The 25,983-nt window shown below is 37.1% G+C and overlaps 1 long non-coding RNA gene across 1 annotated transcript; it reads left to right on the top strand.

The window, feature by feature from the left end:
* The first annotated feature begins 1,568 nt into the window (after positions 1 to 1,568).
* Positions 1,569 to 2,498, top strand: LOC111193575 (uncharacterized). Its single transcript, XR_002650610.2, has 3 exons — positions 1,569 to 1,635; positions 1,920 to 2,162; positions 2,290 to 2,498. It is a non-coding gene; the product is annotated as an uncharacterized LOC111193575 (long non-coding RNA).
* The last annotated feature ends 23,485 nt before the right edge of the window (positions 2,499 to 25,983 follow it).

Raw genomic sequence — 25,983 nt, 5'->3', positions numbered from 1 at the left:
CCGAACGCCTCTCTAACACCGACACACTGCTGGTGGGCGGGATGTATCACTCGATTGCCCACAGAGTAATTACTCTACGCCTCACCCTCCTGACACATGATCACCAAGCAGCCATAAGGCACTGTAATTACAGCTAACACACACACCAGCGCACACACAGCCTCCATAATTACAGCCGACACGCACACCGCCACACACACCCCAGCACACTTAGACAATCACAGCGCACACTGCCTATAGGCTAATTACAGACTGGCTGGCCTCCGTAACAGGAGCTAATCAGGCAGCTAGCAGGTGTGGAGGATCACGTTGTCGGCATTTCTCCTCAGCGGAGATCAGAAAACGCTCGGTGTTACCTGAAAACAGCACCTGTGAGCAGAGAAAGTGAAGAGGGTGATGAGTACAAAAGGGACAAAACACACAGGAAGGCCCGCGTCCAGCTGTACGAAGGGTTAACATGATGCTGGACTAACGTCACCTTCCATTTTCATCATTAGTAATAAATTAGAGTGTTTAAACAGTGTTTAAAGTAACATCCTTCTGCTTTAAACAGTTAAAATCATATCGATGCTCTACTGACTTTTATTTATTTTGTAAAAATGATATTACATTTTAGATTCTTTAAAAAATATCACCTCTTGATTAGTGGTCACCCTGAATGGCTTTCAGTTAACAGCTGTGTTAATGTGAGTAATGTTCTAATAAGTTAAGAAATGAAGTCAATCTGAAAAAATTAAAAAACTTTGAAAGTATTCTCAAATGCAGTCACAAAGAACTGCTCCGGGTAATCAAGGCCCTCCAGGACAGGTTAGCTACCATTATTGACTTGTTTTACATCTGAAATCTCCCAAGACCAGGAATGAGCACCCCTGAGGCAGGCTAGCACTCAGATCTATGACCACACTCGCCTGCTAGCTGCTATCCAGAGACTTAATGTTAGCGTGTTAAACCCATATTCTCTGTCCTAAACTAAGCGTTACCCCACGATTTATAATATTAACAACAAAATCATCTTAGCCTGGCTAAAATGGCTAACTTGATATCACTAGGGACTGTGTAAGAACAGAATCAAGTGAAAGTAAACAGTGGATAAATTAGCTAATTAATGAGTATATGTAGCTTCCCATTTCACAAAAAAATATGAAATATGTATAATATACGTATAATATAAAAAAAATGTAAAAAATATTTATGTTTTACACTTGTTATGCTAGCTATCTTGTGTAAGTAACTAGCTATCAACATCACCAAGCTAGTAGAACATTTGCAGATAGAGTATTTATAGATAGATAGATAGATAGATAGATAGATAGATAGATAGATAGATAGATAGATAGATAGATAGATAGATAGATAGATAGATAGATACTTTATTTATCCCGAAGGAAATTTAGGAATATAATAGTGTAATTTAGCCTGTCTTATTTTATTATGATTGTTTTTTGTTTACATTAATGTTTCGCTTGATTACTTGCTGTTTACTTAGTGTTTTGTGTGTCTTCCAGAGCACATCACAGACATTGGTGACACCCATCATTCATACCAGTACCCAAACAGACCCACCCACACCCAGCCTTTTATGTCGGGCTACACAACTTTCTAGGGGTACATTAGGCCCTCACTTTAGAAGCAAAGGTTTGTAATCTAGATCTTATTTTAATTTATGTAGTACTATTTTCTAAGATTATTTTTCTGGTACTTTAGGTTTGTGTGTGCTCATCAATCAAATGCATTAAATACAATTGATATTCCAGAATGTTTTCTTTTTGTGATGTGCTACCTGGTAATTCATACACATTAACACTCTTGTTGAATTATTTTTATTTATTTTTTTTACATTGTTCCATTGCAGTATTATGTGAAATAGTGAGTGTGTATTATCTTGTACCTTGACTGTAAAAAAACTTCATTTATTATAGGTACCCAAACAGAGTCTTTCATCACAAGTACGAGTATTGCCACAAGTACTTTGGATGCACCGTGGGGGCCTGTACACTCTACACCCATTAAGTCTGTTGTTCCAAGGGCAGCTAAAAGACCTTAGATGAAGAGGAGGAGGAGGATGAAGAGAGTGACCACTGCACAGTACCAACTGAACCCCAGTCCTCCACCTATGATCCAGCTCAGTCAATAAGCAGTGTAATAGAACCATCACAGATTACGTATGTATTTTGGCCTGTCATTTAATCTAAGTGACAATGTATATATTGACATGTTTTTGTGTAAAATTAATACTATGCGTCATAAACTAACATTGTGTATGTCTATTATGTCATTTTTGTCAAACAGTGATACATCTTCAACAACTCGGACCTTTCTCCCTAAATAACCCCAGCACCAGCTTACAAATGACCTGTAGGCCAGATGTCTGCATCGCCTAGTAAACAGAGAAATTTGTAAATTCTGAACAGTGTTTCGATGTTATTATTTTGTTTTGCCTTATTTTTCAATTCTACTCTATGTAAATATAATAAAAAGGTATTTAATTTGACAATGGACCACCGTTTGGTATATTGGCTTTTGTATATTACTTTTTAGCTTAAATATGGTTTATCTTACCTTTCATATCCTCTGTCTCTCAGGGGGCCATAGTCAGCTCTATAAATGTTTAGTGCATTTTGAAGGGAGTATATGTTTAGGCAGACTGGTTCTAATCCTGGGTGGAGGGTCATACAGGACACAGGGGCACTGGTGTCACCCATTCTTCTAACCACCTGACAAGTCAGACGTGAACGTAAACAGCATGAGGACCATTTGTCAACAAACTATGGTATCAACAAATGCCATCTAATATTTATCTTTACCGGAGGAATCTCCTTGCAGCACACATTCTCTGCTTCTGTGGGCATCCTGGCGCAATTCCCACAAGTGCACCTAGTAAAATTGAGATAGGTAAGTGTGTATGTTTAGAACATTTTCAATTGTTGTGCTATGACCCAATGGTCTTTTAAATGAGGTACCTGGAATTAAAACCATAACTCAATAAGAAGCGGAATTCATTAACCGCTGTAAATGAGTAGAGCTTCCCATTATCTCAGTATTGTGTTAATTATTGTGTATATATAATTATATTGTGTTAATAAAATAAATTAAATGGTTCTGTTTACATCTTGTGTAAGTAGCTAAGCTAACTATAGGTGTAGCAAATCAGATCTCCAGGGGATTCCGTGTTTTACAGAAACTACAGAACTAGGGACTAGGAAAGGAAGCAAACAGTGGGCAAATAAACAAATTAATGGGTATTTAGAGCTTCCCTAATTCCAGTGTTGTATTATTTAACCATGAAATCAATGAAAGAGTTCTGTTTACATTAGCATTGGTTAGTTACTTAGCTAGGTGGCTAAGTTAGCTACCTTCTGTACCATTCCGCGTTTTAATGAGACTCTAAGACTAGGTCAGTGGCTGAACTGCACTTGGCATTACACAGATGTTGTAAAGTAACATATGACATTGCAAATACTGTAGTTAGTGTAAAAATATCTTTATTTTTAAAAGATTTCTTTCTGTTTGTTAAACTTGAACGCATAATGACTATAGCTAAAAACTTAACTTTATTACGGAGGCCGAGAAAGCCCAACGCAGTGCAAATTGAAAAGCGCTGCAAAAGCACAAAACACATCCATCAAAATTACAACACAGGCGCAGCAAATAGAAAAACGCGCTGCAAATAGAAAAACGCGCTGCAAATAGAACCACAACACAACGGAAGTGAGTCACAACACAACGGAATTTTCCCGGGGGACCTTGAAAGATACTGTACCAGCTAAGCTGCGTCTTCAGTAACGTCTCGGACTTCACTATGTGTAAAAGGACAATAAGTGGCAAACAAGGCGTTTTGTGAAGCAGAACTTTTAATAATATGCACACAACCGTGGTAATCACAGGTAATAAACATTACTTACTTTTCAGAAGCTTGTTTGCCACTTATTGTCCTTTGTATACAGCTGGTACAGCATCTTTTAAGGTCCCCCGGGAAAATTCCGTTGTGTTGTGACTCACTTCCGTTGTGTTGTGGTTCTATTTGCAGCGCGTTTTTCTTTTTGCAGCGCGTTTTTCTATTTGCTGCGCCTGTGTTGTAATTTTGATGGATGTGTTTTGTGCTTTTGCAGCGCTTTTCAATTTGCACTGCGCTGGGCTTTCTCGGCCACCGTACTTTATACCTATTTTAGGAAAAACGTTAAGTTGACAAGCAAATATTACCATTCTGAAACGTTTATCCACAAACGATCAGGAAGCGGTTCTTCTGTCATCTCTCCTTCTTCCTCAGATTCACGGTCAAACATATACGGTTGTATTTCTGAAGACATGTGGTAGTGTTTACAGCTGCAACGCTGACTGGAGCGGGGAGGCAGTGAGTGGCCGAGCGGTGGAGGGGCGTCGCAGTGCTTCTAGCCAATCAGAGAAGAGATATTTGCATGCTGTTTGCATGTATGAATATTCATGAGCAAAGCTGAAATCCAGTCATTTTGGACACACCCCTAAAACAGTGCATTGAAAAAGAGCTATACAAAGACACCTGAGCACTTTTTTTTTACAAAAACGGCTCACATGTCATTCATTCATACTAGAGACCACAACTAGACATTTTAAAATGAAAGAAAAAACGACGGAAGGTGAGCTTTAAATCCTGTAAATGATTTGCAATATGTGCTTATGTTTTCCCAACATTGAGGGAACAGATTGTCATTCTTGCTCATGATTTCTTTAATTCGTGCTAACAATGTCTTTAATTTAAACAAACGATTTATCCATGGCCTCTCCCGGATTCAAGAATTCAAGGAGATTTTATTGTCATTCGCATCACATGTGCTACATGAGGTGGAACGAAATTGTGATCTCACGATCCAGTTTACACCCAAGAGCTGTTATTAAAATAGATATATATAGATAAAATAAGATAACAATGAAAGAATACAATAAAAATAGAATATACACATAGGTAAAGATAAATACACACAAAAAAATAATAAACAGGGAGAGTAGACAGGTAGCAGCAACATGAAGTCCAGATCGCAAGTTTTGCTATAGCAGCATGATGTAGAACTAGAGCAGTACAAGATAAAGTGTCTCAGTGTTTGTAAACAGTATTTGTCCTTGTAAAGTGTCAGTGCAGTGTGTTGTTTATGAGGAGTTAAAGAGTCTTACAGCTTCCGGAATGAAGCTGTTTCTCAGTCTGGTTGTTTTGCACTTGATGCTCCGCAGCCTCCGGCCTGAAGGGGAGCGGGACAGGAAGTGTGTGTGCTGGATGGGTGGGATCCTTCCTGATGCAGGTGGCCCTTTTCCTGCATCTGGAGGTGTAGATGTCTGTGGTGCTAGAGCTTTATATATATATATATATATACAGTATATATATATATGAGTTTATTTGATTTTACCAATATGAAAACCTCTGGAATATAATCAAGAGGAAGATGGATGATCACAAGCCACCAAACCAAACTGAACTGCTTGAATGTTTGCACCAGGAGTAAAGCAGCATAAAGTTATCCAAAAGCAGTGTGTAAGACTGGTGGAGGAGAACATGATGCCAAGATGCATGAGAACTGTGTTATTTTGTTATTTCAGTCATTTCAAATTTTCTGCAAATAAATGCTCCAAAATGACATTTTTTATTAGGAATTTGGGAGAAATGTTGTCTGTAGTTTATAGAATAAAACAACAATGTTCATTTTACTCAAACATAGAGAAACTGATTCAGAAACTGAAGTGTTCTCCAGACCTGTACATATACAGTCTCTTGGAAACTGGTGAAAAATGCTGTAGGAAGATGTCTGGCTGACCCACATGGAAACAGCTTTAGCATTTAGCTCAGCTTAACATGACTGGACTAAGTCTTAGTTTCAATTAAAATTCTGGCAGGTGAAGCTTAATGGAGGGTTTAGCCCTGTTAACTGAGCACAGATTACTTAAATCGCATCAGACTAAAACTGGGTACTGGCCCTCATTGAGTGCTGAATTAAGAAAATACTTTTTTTATTGACAATTGTGTTAATAATTAAATTCATAATAATAATGATCATATTTATGACCCATTCATTGATATGTCTTTTTATACAATGATTTTGTAGTAATGTGAACCATAATAATCACAATTTACACAGAAATATAAAACGTAAATTGTCATTTTAAGGAAACTGGAAAACTGCTCCAGTCATCAGCAACCTAAAAACAAACGGATAAAAGATAGATAGAATAATGAAGAGGAAATGATAGGGAGTGCGCTTTAAGCGAAAGGGTGTGTATAACGGAGGCTGAGTCTGATTTGAATACTTAACTTGAAGAGAAAGGCAGCTTTGTGTGCAGGTCAACAGACAGTTTATTCATTTCAGTAAGAGCCTGTGAACTTTCTCCTGCATTCAACAGATCAGCAGGACTTACTGAGTCAACAGCCGGGACAGAAACAAGACTGTAATGTTTCACTTTTAATACGGGTTCATCTGATTAACAGTAATAAAAGAATTACCTGTAAAATATACAACACAAAATATAACATCAACTAATGAAACAAGCACAAGAGATAGAGAAGTGGTAGAGATTGAACAGGAATAGGGATGCACCATATATTTGGCAACCAACTTTGTAATAAGCTAAAAAAAAAAATATTCTTATAGATTCTCTGCAACATTTTACTTAATAATTTTGCTGAACTTTAACCCCTTGTGGACACACTGCTGTATCATCTAGTGGCCACATGACAACATTCAACACTCAACTGATTAAAATCAAGAGGGTGAGAATCCCTGTCGAAGGTTTCTACAGCCAGTTCAGACAGAAACATGGGCCAGATACAAAACTCATCCAGTTTTATGTTGGAAACTATTCTCCTTATGTTTATCCCCCAGGACTATAGGGGGCGCAGGCTTTATGTTGATTAAGTTGTTGTTCCACCAGGACTATAGGGGGCGCAGGCTTTATGTTGATTAAGTTGTTGTTCCACCAGGACTATAGGGGGCGCAGGCTTTGCTATGTAGAGTCAGTTAGTAAATAGAATAAATTAACTGGAGGCATTGTTTTTTCTCATGAGGCAAGCAAGCAGTGTGTCTCTGCTAATCCAAAGCATCCACTCCTTTCTATCCCTTCGAGTGGCAATATGAGTAAGTGTTAAGTTGTATGTGATTGATAGATGTTAAGCATGGGATTATTGAAGTACATTTAAGATGTTTTCAATATGTTAAATGTATCAGAATAGTAACATCATATCTGTTCATTTAAAGTTCATGTAATGTGGCTGCTAAGTTTAAATGAACTGTTTAATGCACCTTATACATTGAAGGAAATGTTTATTTGATTTAAGTGGAGATATGATTTGCATACTGAGTATTTTTTTTGTATTTTGTATTGTTTCAGTGTTACACTTTTTTTGCATTAAATCCTGTCCAAACACAACACTTGCCTGTTCCTTGGAGGAAGTGATGCAGGAGAGAGTTTAGCTGGCTGTGAATCTCAGTATAGGACACGGGGTCACATTGAGTGCAACAGTATAGTAGTAATTATAAATTGATTATATGATTATAAGTTTATCTGTAAAGATTATTGGAAGGCAGTGGTTCATTTAGTGTTGTGTTTAAGCCCCACCCACTAAACAGCAGTGTGGATATTGAAATTGCATAAACTAAACTTTTATTTTAATCACTTTTAATTTAATTACTTTTTTTGTATTTAATTTAAACAATGGCAATATATCACCTTGACTAGAGTATTAAAATAAAATGCAATATATTAAATCATAACCCCTGTATTGTAATGAGTGATAATAATCATAATAATCAAGGCCTGAGACAAGCTTGTGAAAATAATAAAAAAACAAATAATCATGATTTATGTAATAACAGATTAAATGGTGAAATCAGATATTTTTATACAGATTTAGTATAAAATAAAATCTTTTGAGCTGACATCACAGAAAGATCAGTAGAGCTTAGGTCAGTAAACCTACAATTCAAAAAATCAGTTTATTTATTTATTTATTAGACAATTAGTAATTATTAGTGATTATTTATTATATTGTCCAGTATTTACTTAACAACAATTCCCCATGAAACACAAATATCAAACTCAAGCTAGATAGCTTAATTAAATGTTTTTTGTAAGAGTACTACATTTAATTACAATAACAATTAAATTACATAAATAAATAATATATTCAAATGAGCATAATGTGCAAACATATAGTAACAGTTAAAAGTTCGAACAGGAGACTCTAATGCAGGGGTGTCCAAACTTCGGCCCACGGGCCATTGGCGGCCCGTTTCTTTTTTGGAGCGGCCCGCGAGGTATTTTAGAAATAGAATGAAAGTTGGCCCGCTGTTAAGCAGGTTTTTATAATGTGAGATTCAAAGTTTGAACGCTAGGTGTCAGAATTGGGCCAAAGAGTCTAAAAGCGGACAGAGTGCGCATTTCTAGCGCAGAAGAAACGGGCCAAAGAGTCTAAAATCGGAGAGAGTGCGCATTTCTAGCGCAAAAAACGGGCCAAAGAGTCTAAAAGAGGAGAGAGTGCGCAGTTCTAGCACAGAAGAAACGGAGCAAAGAGTCTAAAAGTTGCCGTAATTAAGGAGTTTAATATTAAGAGACATCATGAAATTAAACATCAATTTGAAAAATCTTAGTTTACACAACACTGTCAAAGATGAAGATAGTAAGTCAAGTAAAATGGTGTGTAAATGAAAGTAATCAGGAAAATGTATTATTTAAAGTGGTATATTTCATTATTTGTTTTATTACAGAGTCTGTGGCCCGTGACTTCAAATATATTTCTCCTTCTGGCCCCAAACAAAGAAAGTTTGGACAAACCTGTTCTAATGCCATGTCAATTAATTTCCCAACCAATCACCAGCTTTCCCCTGCCATTTAAATAACCATTATTATTAACTCAATTTCCGCTTTTTCCCTCCATTCTCTTCACCACTTCTAGTGTGGTCCCTCTTAGGGGGCTGGCTCCTCCCTGCATTCCATATATGGCAGGATCTGCAAGTGTCAACGATGAGGCCTTTAACGATGAGACGACTTCAATAAAACGTCTGTTCTGTATCAAATTGTTAACTTTTTTAAGATTAAATATTTCATATTTTGCATTTTGTCTTGTGCTGGTTAAAATAGAACTTAAAATAGCAGTCTTTGCCCCAGAATTAAGTTCCAGAATATTAAGTTGGAGATAAGTAGAAGTCTTTAAGGCTATGGGCATTAATGTACATCCTGCGCAAGGTACGTCACAATGCTCATTACTATCTTACACCCTGCCAACAGGCTATTTTCACACCTTCTGCCTGTGTCCTTTAAACAGCAACAGTGCTTGTGAATATATCTATACTGATGGGTGTGGTGGTCTGAAAGTAAGGTGTGTTCAGGTACATTTATCGAGTGTTGTTATCTTGGCAATGGAAAACACAGGTGCACCACTGACTGATTACAACCTAGACAGAAGTCAACAGACAGACGTTCATTGCTGTCTTGGCAATGCAGGCATGCAGCACATACACACCTGCTTGTCACACACACACACACGCACACACACATTCACACGCATCAGCAGCCGGACCAATCTGCCAAAGTCTATAGCACTATAGTTACATATAGGTTACTATAATAGGGCCATATATAAAAAAGTTTATCACACATGGCTGTGGCTTTTATCTGGATTTATATTATTTGAAATTATGCAGTGCATTGCAGTTAGGAGGCCCTAATTATCTTAATTAATCATGGGTGATTTTTGGATGTAACGTAAAATAAACAAATCATTGTGTCAGTTGTCATTCCCTTTAAGAGGCAGGTGAGCTCTGACTTTGGCGCGTTAATATCTTAACATTGCAGCACTTTTGTGTGTCTCTGCAGAGGATACTGATCTGCTCGTTCACGCTGTGAAGTTACACCAGCAGCTCATTTAAGGGAACAGTAATGTTATTTTATTCTTTATTCTGTTTATTGTTGAGTTAAAAGATGGGTTTGTGCTCTGCACGCTGAGTGCATCTATAGGAATGGACTCTGATGATTAACTGTTGTCAGGGTTTTAATCAGTCAGTGGAGCTCCTGTGTTTTCCACCTCCAAAATATATGGAAACACAGCAGAAATTTAGATGAAACACCTCACTTCACTTTTAGACCAATACATCCATCAGTGTAGATTTATTTTATTAACTCCTAAATGTGGCTTTTTTAATGGCAAAGGTGCAAGGCGTGAAAATAGACTGTTGGTGGGGTGTAAGATAGCAAAGAGCATTGCGCTTTTGCACCTTGTGCAAAAAGTTTTTTTAACGATTAATCCACACTGAAACGTGAGTTAACACAGTTTTACAATTGACATTATTGATCACTAAATGTTGATTAATTGTTAACTGAACCGTGTCGTGAATGCTGACTGGATTTTCTCAGGCTTGCACTCTCAACCTTAGCCTCTTTTTCATTATCTCTCTCGTCTTGTTCTCTTTTCAGTTACTATGAAACAGCTCACTTCCTCTTTCCACCAGCTTCGTATTCAACAGTCATTTTCATGCAAAGCACCTTCTCGCCCAACTGGAGCTGCTCCAGCCCAGCCTGGGCTCTAAAAACGAGCCCGAGCCAGCGCGGGGGGGCGCGGTGTGGGCTGAGTGAGAGTGGTGTTAAGATGTGGGCTTTAGAAGGCCTTACACTGACCTCAAATAATTACAGATACTAAACCACTGTATTGACTAATAATGGTTAGTGGTTAAGCCACTGGATATTGGGTCATCGCAAGCATTGCAACAATTCCCACACACACACTCACACACACACACACACACACTCACACACACATGTCCAGATAAAAGACTCGGAAAGTGCTCAGTCAGCATTAAACCACAGAAAACTGAATTTACACCACATGGTCCTGATCAAGCAGAGAATCCAGCATCTCTCCAGCCTGTCATTTGCAGACGCATGCGATGGCATTGAGATGAGGTGATGTCTGTCTGAATAACAGCGTCTGTGACTCAGAGTTGGGCTATGGGAGCTTTCTGAGCTCTCAACCTGAGACACAGACAGTCAGAGCAGGAACAGTCAGGACTCAGAACACGTTCCCCACGTCCACGTCTCATGTCAAATTCAGAATCAGCTTTATCTGCCAAATACAGATTGAAATTATTATCACTACTTACCAGCACTTTCCACTGCTACTGTACTTCACTAAACTATTTATTACTGTATCAAGTAATCAAGTCATCAAATCAAGTGATGCCATTATTGAAACCCTTTCAGTTCCGTAAAGTATCCTGTATTAAAAATGTAAAAAAAAAAAAAGTAGTATAGAATAGAATAGAGCAGGGGTATTTAATTAGAATTCAGTGTGGTCCAGTTAGAGAAAATTTTGACAGGCCAAGGTCCGGACCAATTGTTAACTTGTGTTATAATTAAGTGCTGTATCCTGTAAGGTTGTTTGAACTGAATGATGAAAAAATACAACATGATAATAATAATAATAATAATAATGATAAAAAATACCTCTCTGGCCAGATTTTGTTTACATTCCTCCCCTGTCTGTCTCTCTGTCGCGCTCGACGTGACTTTAGTTACCGCTCATTCTCGTTTTTCTGCCCGTTCTCGTGCTCCCTATCTCCTTATAAAGGCGTTTTTTCATGGCCGCGTCCCAATTCAACAGCTGGAGTAGCGTGACCGCGACCCTGACAACACGGGTTCGATCCCGCGCGAGGAGCAGTGTGTTTATTTATTTATTTATTATCTATACTGTGTCTGCACAGATCTGATTGACTGAAGAGAGCGTTTGGTGATCTTACCCCACACGTGATTGGTCTGTGAGTTTACTGCGCCGCAATTGGACAACGTTTGGGTCCGGACCCGGACCGAGGTCTGTCCATTAGTGACCTCTGGAATAGAGGGTTCCCACAGGTCCTTGAAAAGTCTTAAATTGTCTTACATTAAAATCTGTATAATTAAGGTCTTAAATTGTCTTAATTTCTGTACTGTTCATTTGCTGTAGGTGTTAAATTTTTAGATTATCTGTTTAATGTTGGTGGGAAAGCACAAACTAATATTAGCGGTGAGTTAGCGGAGAGCTGGCTAACATTATTAAGGAGATAACTAGATTAGAATTGAGCTAGCTAACATTAGCAGAGAGCTAACTAACGCTACCAGGGAGAGAACTAAGGCTAGCGAGTCAGCTAATATACTAACATTAGCTGTGAGTTTTCTACGTTACCAGGAGAGAACTAGAGTTAGCAGAGAGCTAGATAACATTAGCAGTGAGCTAGCTAAAATGCAGAAATGCTCACTATTGAACAATTTTTTTTTTATTGATAACAAATTGAAAATGTTACGTTTTGATTTCCAATGCAATAAATTATTTTCTACTAAAGAAGTCATTTTTGGGCTTTATATTATATTTATTTAGGTCGTAAAAATCATTCAATTTGTCTTTTAAAATAGAGCAAGAACCCTGGAATAGGAAATAATAGAATAAATCTGCACTGTCCCACCAAAGCAGGATTTTTTTCTTTTTTGATGCACCTGGCGCTGTTCCACACTCAGCTCTGCCTGCGATATCCACTCCCCAGACTACATATCCCACAATGCACCACACACTGACATAACTCCTGTTTCTGATCAGATGACACTGCACGCAGCACCTCCAGGAAGCCAATCACCTGAATATTGACAACACTTGCTCTAAGCTGCATTTAAGGGACTCACTCTAGTTCACTCATTGCTGAGTATTGACAGATTTGTCCTCATACAGCACGCTTCACACTGCCTGTGTTAGCTTTCTCGTTTTTGACCTTGCTTGTATTTAACGACCCTGATTCTAGCCTGCTCTCTGATATTGCCTTGCCTTGTCATGTATGACCTCTGAACTGTATTTCGTTTTTGGTATGTTATCTCCTCATTGCTGCTGTTTACCAGTGTTGACCTTGCTATGTCTGACTACCCCTTTGTTTTATACTTTAATCAATAAACTAAATTTTGATTTGCATCTGCGCGTGTCTGAAATCTGCTCCATACAGGCAAAAGTCAATAAATAAAAGATAAAAAATACAATAAATAACCAAAATATATGCAGACCTAGATACAACTTAGTCCAATGTGTTAATGTGTTTGAGAATCCGTGGAAAGAGCTGAAAACTGCTGTTCACAAACGCTCTCCATCCAACCTCACTGAGCTCCAGCTGTTTTGCAAGGAAGAATGGGCAACAATTTCAGTCTCTCGATGTGCAAAACTGATAGAGACAAACAGCAAGCGACTTGCAGCTGCAATCACAGCAAAAGGTGGCGCTACAAAGTATTAACGCAAGAGGGACGAATAATATAGCACGCCCCACTTTTCAGTTTTTTATTTCTAAAAAAAGTTTTAAATATCCGATAAATTTCATTCCACTTTACGATTGTGTCCCACTTGTTGTTGATTCTTCACAAAAAAAAAAAAAAAAAAAAAAAACATTTCAAAGGTTAAAAGGTTCAAGGGGGGCAAATACTTTTGCAAGGCACAGTATTAAACACCAGTACACTCTCTATCAGGGTGAGATACACCTTTTCTAACCGACCTGAGTCAGATTATCAGAGATACTGTATCACTACCCTTATAAAAAACCCAATGAAAGACATATATTCTTTATATTTTATTAATATAAAATGACTCTTCTGTAGTCTCGTCTTATTAGACGGTGACAGAGGTTTGGAAAAATTACACACATGAATCTAAAAGCAGATTTATGTAGTGATGTATTATTTTTTGGTTGCAGGGTCAGTGGTAATTTCTGAAGTGGTTTCTCTGGGTGACCTCTGTGCACTAAGGGGTGTTGACTATTCTTCTTTCACCCTGTTCTTCAATTCTCAGGACCATTCTCATGGTGGTGGTGTATGAGGTGTTAGTGTGTGTTGTTCTGGTACAGTGAGTGGATCAGATACTGCAGCAGTGCTGCTGGAGTTTTTAAACACTGCGTTTAATCATCTCTCACTGTCCTCCTCTCTATTACACACTCCTACCTACAGCTGAAACACCTTGTAGATAAAATAAAGTCAGAGACAGAAGATCTGAATCTGTTGCTGCACAGTATATAGTGTTGGGCATCCTCTAGCTATAGCAATTAGCTAACTATTCTCACTCTAGTAGTGACTCTGAGATGTTTAAAAACTCCAGCAGCACTGCTGCAGTATCTGATCCACTCACTGTACCACTATAACAACACACACTAACACCTCATACACCACCACCATGCTAATCAGTGCAGTACTTCATCCTCTGTTTTGTACTGACCATTTAAGAAAGAACAGAGTGAAATAAGGGTAGTAAAAAAGTATGTAGAGAAACAGATACAGGACTACAGTTTTTAACTATAGAACTACATAAGTTTCCTATATGATCAGTGGAGTTGAAACATGGATAATTGGTGTTGAAACAAGGAGGTGGTCATAATGTTATGCTTGATCAGGGTATATTTATGCAGAATTATTGTCCAATCCAACAGGGAAAAAGGAACCAAATTTGCTTTTTTTCAGTGAGAATAAAGTAATAGAGACAGTTTACAGTCCGCAGAGTTATTTTATAAAATCGAAAAAACAAGAAGTTAAGGCTGTAAAGGTTCTGATCCCAGCACTCAGGGTTAGTTTGGTGTTGTGGTCACATCATTTGCCCTGTGGTTTGAGTCTCAGACTCTGTAAGGTTTATAGCACGGTTAACCAAAGCCTCACAGTAAAACCGTGGCGGCTGATATGAATACACACACAACCGATTCGACCACACAGTTTAGTGTGTGTTGGTGGATTTCCTCTTGTGGTTGGCAAACAACAGCGTATGACTGGAGAGGCGTGTTCCAAGCCCTGAATCAAATCAGACTGAGTTTTACGTAAAGGCAATAAGTGGAAAAACCTGCCGTAAATCCAAAAACTTTAAAGTTCATGTTAAAAAAAGAGGAAAACGGCTTTTAGAACAGCATTACTAAGCAATGAATTGATGCTACACATTGTTTGGCTGCTTGCTGCTCCCATGAGTCGCGTTCCCGGAACATTGCCGACTCACTGCACGAGCCGTGAGTCAGTGCTTGTGTTGGGAAAACTCTGGATGTATGGAAATCATTGTTTCCTCATGACAAAAGCATTGGGATTAAATGCCTGCTCATTTAATATTTGTTCTGAAATCAAGAGTATTAAAAACAGATTTACAGCTGATCAAAAACCCAACTGGAGCTCCATTTTTAAGAAAACACAGTTCCAATGCTCCACAACTCAATACCAGCTTCTTTTTCCCAACAATTTAAGGTCAGTAGAACATTTTCTGAATGTGACAGTTAACATTCTTGGTTCTGAGAATGTTTTTTTTTATTTTTTTATGTTTTTAAATGTTGTTTTAATTTTAGTTTTGGGAATGTTACTTTTAATGTTTCTACAATGTTAGCATTCTTCCAGCTGAGAATGTTAAATTTTACACACTTTGCAAGACATGTTGTCTTGTGCCTGCATCATTTAAATAGCAATGGTACTTATAAATATATCTACGGTGATGGGCGTGGTGGTCTGGAAAAAAGAGATGTGTTCAGGTAAATTTCTGGTGTATTGCTATCTTGGCAGCGTAAAACACTACAGGGACTTGGTGATCTGTTTTAGTGGATTGTGCATTTGCACATCTGTGTCAGCAATGGGTGGCACTTAAAGTGCATAAAAGCATTCATTAAAAAGGGATTCAACAATATAAAATTGGACATACAGTGAAATATTGTATCTTCACCCCCAGTGCAGCTAGAAGTCATCATACATAAACGATGATTCATGATTTATTGGATTAGTCACTGCAGTGATCCCCTGTTTTAATGCCCTGAGGAACACGGAGGAATTTATCAGGAATAAACGAGTAATACTGGAGTCTCTCTGGATTACTGCCTTCTACAGAGTGTGTGAAGAGAAGAAGTCATAAGCATAGACTGCCACCTGTAGGAAACATGTGGAAGTGCAGCAACTTAACTTCCCATAGTTCAGAACAGGGCAACACCAGTCCTGCCCTGTTATTAAATGGAAATAGAGATTATTAAATGTAATATACTGGAACCAGTCCTATGTAAATGTATATGTATATGTATATGGATGTGTGTCCATTTCATATTACTGTATACTTAAAGTCTATGATTAAACATATAGAGTCATTTTTCTATTCAGACATTTCTATTCAGACAAAGAAAACCCCAGTCTAGGAAAATGCCCCATAATTATTAGGGCTGTCAATCAATAAAAACGTTAACAATTTGCCGTGATTAATTGACATTAATTGCATTTTTCCTTCTTAAAACTGAAACGTTCAATAATGGATATTTAAATATATTAAAATGTTAAAATAAAATAAAACAAAATCACTGTAAGATCATGGAAGAACTTTGAACACAGATTGTCTTCCAGTTTCAAAAAAGTCATATTAATGCAAAAAAAAAAGACAATATAGGTTTTTACAGGGTCAGATTTGTTCCCTCTGAAGTACAAAGTATTTTCTAACAGCAATAAGTAAAAATTTTTACCATTCACTCTAAAAAACAGAGGTACGATATGAGTACTTTTTTGTACTCAAAGGTACACTCTTCATAATTGTACCCGCAAAGGTTAAATATTGGTCTTTACAGGGTCAGATTTGTTCCCTCTGGAGTACAAAGTCATTTCTAACAGCAATAAGTACAGATTTGTACCATTTAACCTGCAGCCAAAAGGCACATTCAGTATTCTGCATCACTGCACTAATAAACAGTATATATTTAAATTGCACATTTTTTATTTGAAAGCCAGACAATTTTGTATCATCAAGTTTTTGAGCCATATTTAGTTGATGATGATGTTTATAATCTTTACAATCTTTACTGGCACAAAAACCATGGGTACAAAAAAGGACTTTCACTGAAAGGTACTTTTGTGTACCTCAATATAAAGTACAGCCCCAGAGACAAGCTTTATACTCTTTTAAGTACAAATCTGTACTTATTTTGTTAGTGTGTTTATTAGGATGTATTTTTACTCCAAACACAGTCGGTAATGCAAAATAGATGTTTTATATGCATGCCTTTACATTTAAGGGTTCAAGGAGATTTTATTGTCATTCACATCACATGTGGTACACAAGGTGGAACACAATTGTAATCTCACGATCCAGTAACACCCAGAAAACAATTGTTAAACTGTATAAATATAAAGATGCAACAAAATAAAATAAAACATAAAATCGATTTCAAGATAAATACATAAAGATTTTAAACAGTAATTGTCCTTGTAAAGTATCAGTGCAGTGTGTTGGCTAGATGAAGTTTAAGAGTCTTACAGCAAGATGTAGTTTATTTTTACTTTTACTGGAAGATAAACATGCTAAATGTCCTGTTGTGTGACCAAATATAAATGAAGTATGAAGTATAAACATGTATGACTTCGTAATGACTTTTGGCATTACTTAAACATGTTTATTTTACCCATATATGATTTTACAGCCTCCAACAGGTTTTCTTCCAGGATTGCCCTGTATTAATCTCTATCCATCTTCTCATCAACTCTGACCAGCATTCCTGTCCCTGCTGAAGACAAGCATCCCTACAGCATGATGCTGCCACCACCATGTTTCACAGTAGGAATGGTGTGTTCAGGGTGATGAGCAGTGTTACTTTTCTTCCACACTTTTCTGCGCTTTGCATTTAGACCAAATTTTTGAATTTTGGCTTCATCTGACCACAACGCTTTCCTCTCCCAAATGTCCATTCTAACAAATGACTGTTTTCCACTGTATAGGGTCATTGTCTTGCTGGAAGGTGAATCTCCTTCCTAGTCTTAAGTCTTTTGGCTGATTTGTGGAGTGCATATTTTATAGATGTGGATCATTTTTGTTCCACCTCACAATTAAAATCTCAATCATTTGTGGTACGTTGGTGACCAGAGGAGGAAAAAGTACTGAAAAATTGTGATTAAGTAAAAGTACCTTTACTTTGCTAAAATTCTACTCAAGTAAAAGTAAAAGTACCCATCTAAAATCTACTCGAGTAAAAGTAAAAAAAGTACTCAATTTAAAATGTACTTTGAGTAAAAGTTACATAATTACTTTTATTTATTTGACATAAAAAAAGCACAACCAATCGTAATGAACTATTATTCCACATAATAATTTGGATCTTTCAGGCAGTATTTGTTCAGACCCCCCCATAAAACATTTACATGAACAAGTGGTATAGGTTTCTATGATCCATTTTTTTTTTCTTTACTGTTAAAAAGTTGTGGTCATATATGTGACTATAAACTGTATTTTGATAGCAGCTTTAACTGGTATTTACATGTTTTTTTAAAGCAGATTAATGCTTAATGATAAAAATACTTACACCACATGCTTTTGCAGGTTTGATGTGGAAGTTTTGAAAGCTGACAGCTCTGTCCGTCGGGGCACATTTTGCATTGCATGAGGACGTCATTGCCTTGTTAGTCCACACGCGAGCATCCGTGCCAATTTTATTTTTAAGTAAAATTACCTATTTTAAAAACTACTTAAAAAATTCATTCAAACTTATAAAATCTACTCAATTACAGTAATGTGAGTAAATGTAATTCATTACTTTTGCAAGCCACTGAGGGTTGGTTTTATGAGGCTTGGCATGAGCTCTGAGTGGGTTTGTACATGTGTTTTAAATGGTATCCTGTTGGGCTTATCAAACAGGCTCCATTATTACAACTAAATTTCCCATCTAGGCAAGATGTGCAGTGTATAGCCCACATGGGAACCATGTTTAACCCCTCCTGATCCATCACTGACCCTGATGTGGTCCATTACTAACCATATGCATATGTGATTATAACATGAAAACCATGGACAAACATTCTGGGTCTGAGCTAGGCTCTCAATACTGACCCCAAATGGGTGTCAACAGCCCAACATTGAGCTTCTTTAAAGGGTTTCCACACATGTTCAGTCTGAACAATATTTTGAAATAATTTCCCATCCAGCAGTTAAACTATTCCTCACCCCATAAATGAGTCTTCCTCCATCATTGACAAATTTAATCCAGTGGGAAAAAAAGTTTATTACTCCTGTGGTTTGGAGTCGAATCAAGCCAGAGCTTTTGAAACCGACTACTGGTTGTTTGTTGAATGCAGCTGAGTTGAGTTGAGCTGAGTTGAGTTTGTATGACTGTATACTTTAGACTGGCAGTCTGTTGTTGATTAGAGGCTTAAGAGGCTGGGAAGAACTTCTGGTAACTAAGCTGGAGGAGTAATTAGCTCCTCTACATCGGAGAAATCACATGGTCCGCACTTCCGTCAGAGGAGTGTACAGTCAGCCATTATGATGCATTTCAGTGTGTGTGTGTGTGTGTGTGTGTGTCAGTGGTGTGCAGTGAGGCCCTTCTAACCCTTCAGAGAAGGTTAGAATAGGTGCATGTAAATCATTACATAATATTTAATCAGGAAATATATATTATAGTTATTGGAAACTATAAGCGTATCTTTGATAAATTAACTAAAATAAAAAAACAGCAAGTAAAAAAGCATTAGTCTGTGTTTTTCAGTTGCTATAGGACTCTTATCTGACTGACAGCTGTTTTAACCAATCAAAACTGCTTTTTAAAATGGCTTCTGCCCCCTTTTGTCTGCAAGGACCTTCTACTGATTTTAAGAAGGGAAGGGTGTAGTAATGAGTCTTTTAGCAAAGCCATAGGACAATCTAACCAATCAGATTCATGATTTTCACTACAGGGGCGGGGCCATGGCTGTCTAACCCCTTCTTAGCGTTTTGCTTAAGGGGTTACGCATTGCTTAGTGTAAAACGGAGCTCATGCTGCATTAATTCAATAGTTAGCGAAATATAATGGAACTGCGATGGTAAATAAGACAAATATTGTGTCGTATATTTTTAAAGGCTGCCCTGTAATATGAATCTAATTCACAATAAAAGGCCGCCTGACTGTTGAGTTTTTGTGTGTACTTAATGTTTTGGCTGAACTGGTGTACTGTAGGCATACAAATGAGTGATCTTTGTTGGCCAGCTGTACTTGTAGGAAAATGAAACATTAATTTTGTAGTTTGTAGCTGTATTTTTGTGCTGTCCATGTGCATAAAGCTCATATAACTCAAGTCATTCATTTATATTTATCTATTAGTTGGGGGGGGGGGGGGATATTGTAGCAGAAGGGGTACGCACTATATTAACTGCATGCCTCTGGTATGTGTGTTTTTGGCAGGAGGAAGATCATATTGGTGAATTTTAGTAACTCTTTCAGTTTAATACAATTGAAGATAACCAACATTCTGTTATTCCAAACAAATTTGGATTATTTCTGACCATCTGAAATACCTTTTTACACATTTTACAAATTTTATCAAGCACCTTGCCTATTTTGAAGGCCAGTTACCCAATCCTCATATAGCACATGCCTCCTCTGATACATGACTCTAAAGTTAGCCATCTGTCGCTGAAGTAGCATCACTGAGTTGGCAGCGCACTCGGAGGAAATCACCGTATCCCCAGCTCTGATACTTCAGCTAACAGATGCCTGTGCTGACCAACATTATGCAAGAACAGATGTAAGGAGATGCCATCTACCCACCTAAAGCAATCCTTGGATCATAGTGACAGTAGAGCTTAGATTATCTGTCCGAACCTGACACGACCTCGGGTGGGTCGGGCCGAGATGTCCCACCACTTTCCTTGGGGCAGGCACTGTTTTTTAATGCTGTTTTTATTTTATTAAGTTAGAATGTCACTGGACCTGCAGCGCTGTGTGAAGCCAGGTCAACAAATTTAACCTTTTAAAGTGAGGAGAAAAATGACATCAGATGAGCTGCAGTAACTTTGGCCCAATGAGAAGGAAAGTCAAAGGTTTGGAGCTACTTCAAGTTAGCTGTTGATTCCACAGCAAAAAGACGGCGCAAGCCTCATTGCTGTTTTTCTGTTCTGAGCTTAAGCAGTATGCTTAAAATAAAAATTGTTTGTTTAGAAAGTATTTTATATTCTAAAACATTGTTAATTTTATTCATTAAGATAAAAGTGTGTTGTTACTTATTGTTCTTGGTCTATTCCGGTTTAATGAGTGTGCAGTGCGTAGCCTTATGTTTTGCTATTGGCTATATGTTTACAATTTTTTTTTTGTTCTGAACATTCTTAGACATAAGATAAAAATTTTCTTAAACAATAGGTATATGCTTCTTTAGTGTTGCAATGTTAATTAACATCATTCTGAACATATTTCGCTCATTTAAACAGCCCAAAAATAAAATCTTTGTCTGGTTGATGGATGAGTCAATAATGAATTATACTTCTTTATATTTCTATGTTATTTTTTAAAAATTATCATTTTATAGCATATTATCTACAACTACAAACATCTGAATCAGTTAATGAGTTTGTTTACCTGGAGCGTTTTCCTCTCTGTTTGGTTTGTTTTCACACAGGCACAAACCTAAACACACCGAAATGCACCTCCACAAACCACACAAGCATGTTGCCTCCTCTGATTGGTCAGAGCAGTCTGTCACAGGAACAAGAAAGTAAATAGGGTTAGAAGATTCTGTGTTGCAGACCAGCACATATAGTTGTGACTTCATGTTCAGTAGCTCCTCTATTTCCACCTGCTGTTGTGTTTATGTGGATCTCCGTGGAAACGCACGCCCAAAGTGTAATTACGGCGCGCGGCAGTGGACAAATAGCTATGTTATTAAACATGAAGAGATGAAACTCAGAGATGTGCGTCCGGACGGGACTAAAATTACCGGAGGAGCACGAAATGTTCAGAGAAAAAATAGTAGATAATTGAGCCTGTAATTTTCTCAGAGGACATCTGAGAAAAACACATACACAGTAAATCCAGACAGGAGTAAAATCACAAAGGACCCCCTACAAAAGAAAAAATTACCCCAGTACCCCCCTGAGAAACTAATGCCGTCTGAATAAGGCTTAAGACCACCTTCTCTCACAGACGTAACAGAGTAACGGAGTTACTGTTTTCACACCTGCTAAAACGAATTGAACCAAGGGTACCTACTAAGGATGCTGCTGTAAAAATGCCCCTAGACAGGCTCCTCCAACAACCATGCATTTGCCAAATCAGCCAGCTTTACCAAATCACATACTGTGTGCAACTTTTCAAAAAAAAACATTTATCTGTGTTTAAACACAATTGCTTATTAAGCAAGAAGGATTATTACAGTGATCATCATGCCTCAAAGGGTTAACACATGTATGTGCATTTTTCTCATACAAAATGAATTGCTCACAAAAGCATTGTGGAAGCATTATGGAGGTAAACTAGTTTTTGATTGGAATTTGCAGGGTCTAGTTCTGTATTCTAGCACTATAGTTTCCACATCAATTTGCAATTATAGGCCATTCTTTTTTTTGTATTAAAGTTTGAGAATTAAAAGGTTTATACATTTATTCTACAGTATATAATACTGCTATTAGAGTTTTTTCAACCTAAAACTAATAATCAATTCATCTGTTCCCACACATAGTCCTTATTGTCATCTCTTTACCTATAATACCTCTGAATAGCATGGCTTTCAGGCTGCAACACATCTACATTAAATCTTCCCATAAAAAAAAACTAAATAACAAAAATACACAAATAATTCTTCAGCTGGTAAAAACCTCAAACGCTCCTCACTTCTCATTTCACTTCAACTTTTTCATTTTTCCCTTCTTCTTCTTTTTCTTCCAACTAACCACACACACACACACACACCACAAGCACCACAAACCACAGACTCCCATGGAAGAAACGTTGTGTTGAGTCCTTTATTGCACCATCAGTCTTGGTGCCTTGTGGGGTAATAACTAAAGAGGTGCCATGTTGTCAGACACTGAAGACATTGTGCAAACAGGATACGCTGACCACTGTGGGCAGCAGAGATAGAGCAGACACAGCCAAACAACAAGCAGCATTCTTTACGCCAGCAGAACCACCTTCTGTTTTCTTATCAGATTCCTACACTGAGCTTTAGCAGCATGCTAACACACGAGCTGATCTTACAAATCCTCTCACATCTGCTCCTGTTCCATTTCCTCACAACACAAACCGCCATTTAAATGCCAATCAAACAGCCGGCCAACATATTCTTCTTACCTGACCAGTAAAAAAACACAGTTTAAAACAATGGAAATGACCTTAAAGCATCTTTATCATCACTTCATACATAAAACCTTCCCCACACCATAACACAACCTCAACCAGCCATGCACTGATATAATTGCACATTCAACTCTCTACAGTATCAGTCAAAAGTTTGAATAAATATTTTTTTCATTATTTTAAAATGGTCTGCATTGTCGATTAATATGTTTTTGCATTTAGATTCTTAAAAATAGCACATCCTGTTAAGATGACAGTTTTACACATCTCTGCTGGATTTTCTCAGTCAGTTTTATGAGGTAGAGTCTCCTGGAATTCAGGCTTTCAGTTAACAGCTGTGCTGAACTCATCAAGAGTTAATTACTTGAATTTGTTTTCTTGTCTCTTAATAAAGTGTTTGAGAGCATCAGTTAAAGTAAAGTAGTGAAGAGGTAGAGTTACAGGTATACAGTGAATAGTGAATATTTGAGCAATGTTCTAATCCAGGTTATGAGAAGCAAGAACTACTCAACTAAGTAAATAATTTAAGAAAAAAAAAATCCTTAGGAAATGAAGGTCAGTCAATACGAATCATTTCAAGAACTATGAAAGTATCCTCAAGTGCAGTCGTAAAGACCTTGAAAAATGTTATGATGAAACTGGCTCTCATTAGTACTGCCTCAGGAAAGCAGTATTAATTTACAATGTACGGAAAAATAAATAATAATGAGAATGTCATTATGTGTCCAAACTTTTGACTGATAGTGTATCTATTTATTATTTTATCTACTACACATTTCATTCCTAAAAAAAAAAAAAAAAAAAAAAAAAAAAAAAAAAACATAATTACATGCAAAACTCCAGAACACATAGAAGAGCATAAAGCTACAGCAGCAGGTTTAGGTGCTACCAAAAATAAAAAAAATAATAATTAATTAATTAACTGATTGATTGAATAACATCAAAGAAAAAACAAGCTTGACTTCCCTTCATAAAAAAAAAAGCTTTTGAGGTACTGACTTGCAAAAGTGAAGTGAGGTAAGAGTGAGTGCGTAATAAAGCAGAAGTACAGGCACAGAGCAGCATATGGCTGTCACGCTAATGCCTTGATGTAAACCGCAAGACTGTGTGGAGGAAAGATCTTCCTGATTATGTCTAAACACACACACACACACACACACACACACACCACCCAATAACCAATAAAAGAAGGAGAAAGACATGAACATGCATCTAGCAACAGTATGAAAGCAACAGATTACAGCTAACAAAGGCGATTTCTGTATCTACTGTAACTGTAGATTAATAAAAATAAATTTAATTCAAGGGGAATCTGTTATACTCATTATGCTGCTGTGTGAGAGTTTAAATGTAAGTGTAAAGTGGTTTTAGTATTTAAAATAAAATTTTATGTGATTAGTATAGTTAGAGGTGTTTGAATGTTTCAAATTTGTGAAAATTCTTAACTTTTTGTACTAAAATTACAAGTGGCAATTTGTTTGGTACTTCACTTACTTTAATTTAATTTTTAATTTGCTTTTTTTTAGCCTTTACTGGGAATGTTTACCCAGTGTGTTCAGTAAAAGGCATGAGGTGGTAAAAGTAAACAAAACTGTAATTCTTAAAAAATAAAAAAAAATAATAAAAAAAAAAATTTCAAAGACAGACCAGCGCTGGATGTTAACCTACACAGGTTTCTCTCCTAAAAACAAAAAAAAAATCCAATATTTTGTCCAAGAATGAGTGCTAGCCGAGTTTAGCCATGCTAGCTAGCTGCGATTAGCAGCGTTAGCCAGCAGTGGTTTACTTTCCTGCTCCTTAATACTGGACTGGAAAAAAATATATACATAAGGCACACTGGATTATAAGGTGCACTGTCAATTTTTTAGGATTAGATAGTCCAAAAATACGGTAAAGCAACGGTAGATACGGTAGAAGATACATTCTTTTTCACAGCCATGTAAACATTGAAAGTTTTTTTGCATGAATGTGTCATAAAATGTGATTCAATCTTCATCCAAGTCAAGGGTATCGCCAAATACAATGCATCTTAAATAATAAATAACGAAAAAAAAAAAAAGTTTAAGTTTAGTAATGTCCTCACTGAGAACAGCCATAAAAACGTCATATTTCTTGTGAGAAAAGTATGTGAACCCTTGTGATAATGACCTTAAAAGCTATTTAAAGTCAAGTGTTATCACAGCTGGAGTCTTGCTAGTTCGTAGGTGTGAAGAAGAGCTAATTTGACCGATAAAAAAAGAAAACTGAAATATTTTGAGCTAGCTTCACACAAGATGGATACACGTATGTTAGCCGTGCTTCGCCAAAAAGAGCTTTCAGAGGATGTATAATCAAAATTTTTAACTTACATAAACTTGGAAACAGTTGAAAAGTTATTTCAAAACTGTAGAAATTTAATAGTCTACACAGAAGCGAACAATTAAAAAAATGATAGAATTTGGGACTGTTTCCTTATTCAATGACGTAAAGAAACTACCTAAAATGACAGACACAGATTTGAAGGTGTCATTGATACAGACCAACATTTATGTTTATAAGTATACAGTACATTAAACTTTGAAAAAGCAGGGTGTCACCAGGGAGGACACCATGCAGAAGTGTCCTGTACACTAAAGAACAGTTATACATGCCTGGAGTTTGTGAAAGAGCACACTGAAACTCTATAAGTGACTGGCAAATTGTTTTGTGGACAGATGGCTCTAAGATTGGAACTATTGATGCAACACATCTGATATAAAAAGGCTCGGCACATCACCATGGAAACACCATCCAAACCATAAGGTATGGTGGAGCGAACATCATGATTAGGACCTGCTTTGCTTCATTAGAGCCTGGACAGTTTAACAGGATAATGTGGGAGTGACTGTACATCGGATGAGTCTCTGTAGAAGTTGGGTGATGCAACAGGACAATGACCCACATCACTGGAGTAGGTCCACAACAGAATGTCTTA

Source organism: Astyanax mexicanus, chromosome 21, assembly GCF_023375975.1.
Source record: "Astyanax mexicanus isolate ESR-SI-001 chromosome 21, AstMex3_surface, whole genome shotgun sequence".
In the NCBI taxonomy this organism is placed as follows: Eukaryota; Metazoa; Chordata; class Actinopteri; order Characiformes; family Acestrorhamphidae; genus Astyanax; species Astyanax mexicanus.
This window is presented reverse-complemented; position numbering and strand designations above follow the sequence as displayed.